Below are 6482 nucleotides of genomic sequence, written 5' to 3'. Positions count from 1 at the left end.
GGTCAATATACCCCAATCACAAATTAAATACCAATATTTTTCTCTATTACTTTAAATTGTTTAAAAAATGTATCTGCAGAATGCAGGCAACGACATTTGTTAGAGCACTTGGGCTACAGTCACCAAAGATGAGAAGTTGAACCGATAGTTTAAATATGTGTGTGATGTAAATTGCTGTGCAAAGTGCTCTACTAGACTGCCTTATAACTCAAATTCAAAATTCTCACCTGATGACCTATTCGTTCTCTCCCTGCCTCAACATGGGCGGAGCTCTCTCTCTTGGTCTCTCTTTGACCCCTACCATAATCATATGACCAAATACCATTATTATTATGACAAAAATAGCTGGCCTTAACAATGATGTTAGCGTATTATTTTGAACAAAAATATAAACACAACATGTAAATTGTTGGTCCCATGTTTCATGAGCTGAAATAAAAGATCCCAGAAATGTTCCATAAGCACAAAAAAGCGTATTTCTCTAAAATTTTGTGCACACATTTGTTTACATCCCTGTTAGTGAGCATAACTCTTTTGCCAAGATAATCCATCAACCTGACAGGTGTGGCATATCAAGAAGCTGATTAAACAGCACAATCATTACACAGCTGTGCCTTGTGCTGGGGAAAAGGCCACTCTAAAATGTGCAGTTTTGTCACACAACACAATGCCACAGATGTCTCAAGTTTTGAGGGAGCATGCAATTGGCATGCKGACTGCAGGAATGTCCACCAGAGCTGTTGCCAGAGAATCGAATGTTAATTTCTCTACCATACGTCTTTTAAGAGAATTGTCCAACCATCTGTCCAACCAGCCTCACAACCGCTGAACACGTGTAACGACGCCAGCCCAGGACCGCCACATCCGGCTTCTTCACCTGCAGGATCATCTGAGATCAGCCACTGTGGGTTTGCRAAACAGAATAATATTTGCACAATTGCATTTTATCGATGGCAATTTGAATGCACAGATATACCGTGACAAAATCCTGAAGCCCATTGTCCACCGCCATTCATCCATCGCCATCACCTCATGTTTCAGCATGATAATGCACAGCCCCATGTCGCAAGAACCTGTACACAATTCCTGGAAGCAAAAATATCCCAGTTCTTCCATAGCCTGCATACTCACCAGATATGTCACCCATTGAGCATGTTTGGGATGCTATGGATCTACATGTATGAAAGCATGATCCAGTTCTTGCCGATATCCAGCAAATTCGCACAGCCATTGAAGCGGAATGGGACAGCATTCCATAGGCCACAATCAACAGCCTGTTCAACTCTATGCAAAAGAGATGTGCCGCGCTGCATGAGGCAAATGATGGTCACAGCAGATGACTGGTTTTCTGATCCACGACTCTACTTTTTTTTAAGGTATCTGTGACTAACAGATGCAGATCTGTATTATTAGTCGTGAAATCCATAGATTAGGGCCTAATTCATTTATTACTATTGACTGATGTTCTTATATGAACTGTAACTCAGTAAAATCTTTAAATTGTTTCATGTTGCGTTTATATTTTTGTTCAGTGTATCATGAATTAGATGCTGCTTTAATTAGCTAAATTATTTATGTCCTGGCTGGCAATATGTAGGCTTGTAGCTAGCTAGCTGACTACATAGTACCAGTGTATATGAGTAGTACAGTGTAGTTAGCTACCATTATGCAGTCATTCATTCATTTACTTACAGTCCTCTGGACTCTCCAAAAAAGTATTATGTCCTTCACTTTTCTCCTCTTTGGCGTTAGCACCTCCATTAAGAGCGCTACTTTTTCACTAATGGTGAACAATGACTCACCGAGTGCTGCTCCTCTGAAACTGTAGTTGAAAAGGAAAAGAGGTTACACTGTTCTAACTTTGGTGCTAGCTTAGCGAGCTAGCTAACATTAACCCTAGCTGAAATAGCCAACCTAGCATTGCATCACTCGGCATGAAACTCTATTTTTAAACAATATTATCTCATTACAAATAGTTTGCTAGTTACACAACAACATAGGAATACATTTATGAAATGTTCATGAACTTTCTCGTTTTAAACTTTCGAAACTTCTATACGTTGGCGGACTCATGAATATAGCTAGCTTCCTCTCCTCACATGCGCCGAATACAACAGGCACCTTACAGTKAAATGCTTACTTACAAGCCTTTAACCAACAATGCTTTAAGAAGTTTTAAGAATAAAAAAGTGTTAAGTAAAAAATTGAAAATAAAAGTAACAAATAATTCAATAGCAGCAGTAAAATAGCAATAGCGAGGCTATATACTAAGGGGTACCGGTACAGAGTCAATGTGCGGGGACACCGGTTAGTCGAGGTAATTGAAGTAATATGAACATGTAGGTAGAGTTAAAGTGACTATGCATACATAATAAACAGCAGCAGCAGCGTAAAAGAGGGCTCTGGGTAGCCCTTCGATTAGCTGTTCAGGAGTCTTATGACTTGGGGGGTAGAAGCTGTTAAGATGCCTTTTGGACTTAGACTTGACGCTCCGGTACCGCTTGCTGTGCGGTAGCAGAGAGAACAGTCTATGACTAGGGTGGCTGGAGTCTTTGACAATTTTTAGGGCCTTCCTCTGACACCGCCTGGTATAGAGGTGCTAGATGGCAGGAAGCTTGGCCCCAGTGATGTACTGGGCCGTACGCACTACCCTCTGCAGTGCCTTGCGGTCGGAGGCCGAGCAGTTGCCATACCAGGCAGTGATGCAACCAGTCAGGATGCTCTCGATGGTACAGCTGTAGAACCTTTTGAGGATCTGAGGACCCATGCCAAATCTTTTCAGTCTCCTGAGGGGGAGGGATTCTCAATCGCAAAAGGCAGAAAGTAACGAAAGTGGGATTTACAATGTAACATTATTATACCTGTAAAACAATACTATATCAAAAAGATGAGGTGAGGACATTGTTGGTATACTGTAGTGGTCTTTATATGTACCACAGGAGAACCAAGAAATGAAGTGGCTGTCTTTTTGGCTTTTATGTCAATCTGCAATAGTATTGTGAAAAGACAGGGACACATCAGTTTCCAATGCACCATCTGACAAGTTGTTCTCTCTCTCTCAGTGTATTCTCGGACTCACACAATCACATTCATACATAAAGCCATAATGTATAGTATAAAAGAATAACCAGTCCTTAATATAATCTTAATTCTTAGACAATAGAGCCATACCTGCAATAGTATTGTGAAAAGACAGAAATACATCAGTCTCCAATGCACCATCTGACAAATTGTTCTATACAGGAGCATGAAGAAAGGTAAACACATATCCTGTCTCACATCCCCAATACATTGCTAGGTGCTTTCAGTGTTGACAGTATTAAAATACAACAACTCTGTAATAGAAACAAGCTACAACGTGAAATCCCCTTTATCCCRTTCAGACCTTAGATGGCTAAAACTACATCTCCCATAATGCAACGCTAGCATCAGTCGGCAGCTTGCATCACAGAAAGGCATGCTAGCTAGCAACAGCAATACTTTTTAGCACTCTGTAAACTATATTAATAACAACAATAAAACTCTGAAGGTTACTTGTTTCAATAGTCTCACACTCCCTTATAACAATATCTACAGCATTAACCTTGGGATGTTTTATTTATTTCACGTTATGGACTTCTTCAAAGGAGTAATCTGCAACACATACCTTTCTCTCTCAGTGTTTTCTTGGACTGAGGAGAATGGGAGCTACGGGTAGTACCAGGGTGTTAGTAGGTGACACAAGCACCCAGATGAAATAAAATACATTTAATGAAATAAAACCCGAAGATGTTAACATCATTCAGCTACTGCAGCTGCCTACTTAACATCAGCAGGCAGCACTAGTAGCGCAACAATTAAAAATAGACACAAAAAGTAAAGTTCCTGGCGATCATAGCGATCTGACTCCCCCTTCTGTCTGAACTTGGAGTATTCCTGTTCGGGGGCTTGGGCCACTGACCCTTAACCTGGTTGATCTGTTCTGCGTTGTGTATTCTAATAATTTGAAGTTTGATGGAATAACCTTTTTAATTCTCCTACAGTACCATATTATTTACTTCTGGTCACATTCACAAAAGGGAAAGAGAGGAGCGATTGCGTTTCTCCATTCTCCCAAGCTGTGCTCCGAAACCGGGGTAGCTGGGGATTGAGTATCACTGTGTGGTGCAAAGCCACAGAGAGCCAGTAGATGCCTGGTGCTTTATGGTGGGGAAAGAATTTCCAATCAATCAAATTCATCATAGTGTATTATTGAGGGGGTCAAAATGACCTGTTCCTAATATTGAGGCGGTCATGACACCTCCGTCTCCCCCACAAGTTACGCTCATGTGTGTGTGTGTGTGTGTGTTAATGTGTGTGTTGTGTGTGTGTGTGTGTGTGTGTGTTGTGTGTGTGTGTGTGTGTGTGTGTGTGTGTGTGTGTGTGTGTGAAATCTTCAAGGAGAGGGACACCCAAGGAATATTGATAATTGTGTGTGGTGTGTGTGTGTGTGTGTGTGTGTGTGTGTGTGTGTGTGTGGTGTGTGTGTGTGTGTGTGTGTGTGTGTGGTTGTGTGTGTGTGTGTGTGTGTGTGTGTGTGTGTGTGTGTGTGTGTGTGTGTGTGTGTGTGTGGAATGGCCGCATCTCTCCATATTCACGTAGGCTTGTTCTTGTATTCCTCATACAAAGTGACCCCCTCCTTGTGTCCTACTGTATCAGACCTAAGCAGTGGAGGAAACAGCACAGCAAGGTAAAACATTTCACTCCTCTGGCGATAACACTGTGGATCATAAACACTTCACAGAGATAATCTCTCATCTGAACCAGAGACCTAACAATTCAGGCGTCCCCTCTCAAACACAGCTGGGGCCAATATCACACAGATTATAGCACAGGCATTCAAGTCTGGTTCAAATAGTGGTTGCCCTTAGACACAGATCCAGGATTAGGACTCCAGCCCTAGTCATAGATTCTCTCTGCAACCGCACGCAAGCGTACCGAAGCACCAAGTCTAGGTCCAAGAGGCTTCTAACAGCTTCTATCCCCAAGCCATAAGACTCCTGAACATCTAATCAAATGGCCACCCAGACTATTTGCATTGCCCCCCCCCCCCCGCCCTTTTGCACCGCTGCTACTCTCTGTTGTTATCATCTATGCATAGTCACTTTAATAACTCTACCTACATGTACATATTACCACAAATAACCGGTGCCCCTGTAACGGATGTGAAATGGCTAGCTAGTTAGCGGGTACGCGCTAGTAGCGTTTCAATCAGTTACGTCACTTGCTCTGAGACTTAAGTAGGGTTTCCCCTTGCTCTGCAAGGGCMGCGGCTTTTGTGGAGTGATGGGTAACGACGCTTCGTGGGTGACTGTTGTCGATGTGTGCAGAGGGTCCCTGGTTCGCGCCCGTGTCGGGGCGAGGGGACGGTCTAAAGTTATACTGTTACACCCCCACACATTGACTCTGTACCAGTACCCCCCAGTATATAGTTTCGCTATTGTTATTTTACTGCTGCTCTGTAAAAACGTGTTACTTTTATATCTTATTCTTATTTGTGTTGTTTTTTTGTTTTTTTCCCCATGCCTCTCAGTATAAGAGGAGAAATATTCAAAATGATCTATGATTGGCTGGGCCCAGTCTGTTCATTCCTATAAACAGGAGTAGCCAGTTCATTTAATGGCCTCCTCTCAAATTACCAACAGCCTATGACCGCTTAGATTGGGAATATATATGGCTTGTTCTTGAACATTTTGGTTTCGGGGCTAGATTTATACATATGATCTGCACCATGTATGTGAATCCTTCTTCTATTATATCTACTGGCACTACCCATTTTAATTCATTTACCATACAACTAGGATGTAAACAAGGTTGTCCCGACTCCCCTATGCTATTTTTTCTCTCTCTTGAACCACTGGCACAAAGCATATGTCAAAATGTGGCTTCCTTACATATCAAAATCAGACAAACTGAACAAGAAATTTCTCTGTATGCAGATGACATACTGCTCTACGTCGCAAACGCTCAGAAATCCCTCCAGCCAATAATGTCTATTTAAACAGCATTCAGCTCATGGTCTAGTTACAAGATCAACTGGTCCAAATCAGCTCTACTACCTCTTAACTCAGCTATGGGAAACATGCAACTACCACCCATGATACCACTGAAGAAACAAATCACCTACTTTGGCATTACCATATCCCCCTCTATTCACACTACTTGCAGGAATAACTACTTAGAAACCTTTCAAAATATCAAAAAAGACAKAAAAAGATGGTCCGCTATGGCCACTTCTTTGCATGCTGAAATCTCAATTATTAAAATGAATGTCCTCCATCGTATCAGTTTTATGAGTTCCATGTTACCACTGCCTCCTCTTATAAACTATCGGTCTAAACTTGACTCTGTCATAAAGAAGTTAATTTGGGGGAGAAAGAGACCACAGATTAAATATGAAACTACAGAGAACAAAACATCAGGTGGACTTGCAGTTCCAAATAAAAAATGGTATCACCTATCAT

This window comes from Salvelinus sp. IW2-2015, linkage group LG14 (genome assembly GCF_002910315.2).
Source record: "Salvelinus sp. IW2-2015 linkage group LG14, ASM291031v2, whole genome shotgun sequence".
NCBI classification, from domain to species: domain Eukaryota; kingdom Metazoa; phylum Chordata; class Actinopteri; order Salmoniformes; family Salmonidae; genus Salvelinus; species Salvelinus sp. IW2-2015.
Note: the sequence above shows the minus strand (reverse complement) of the source record.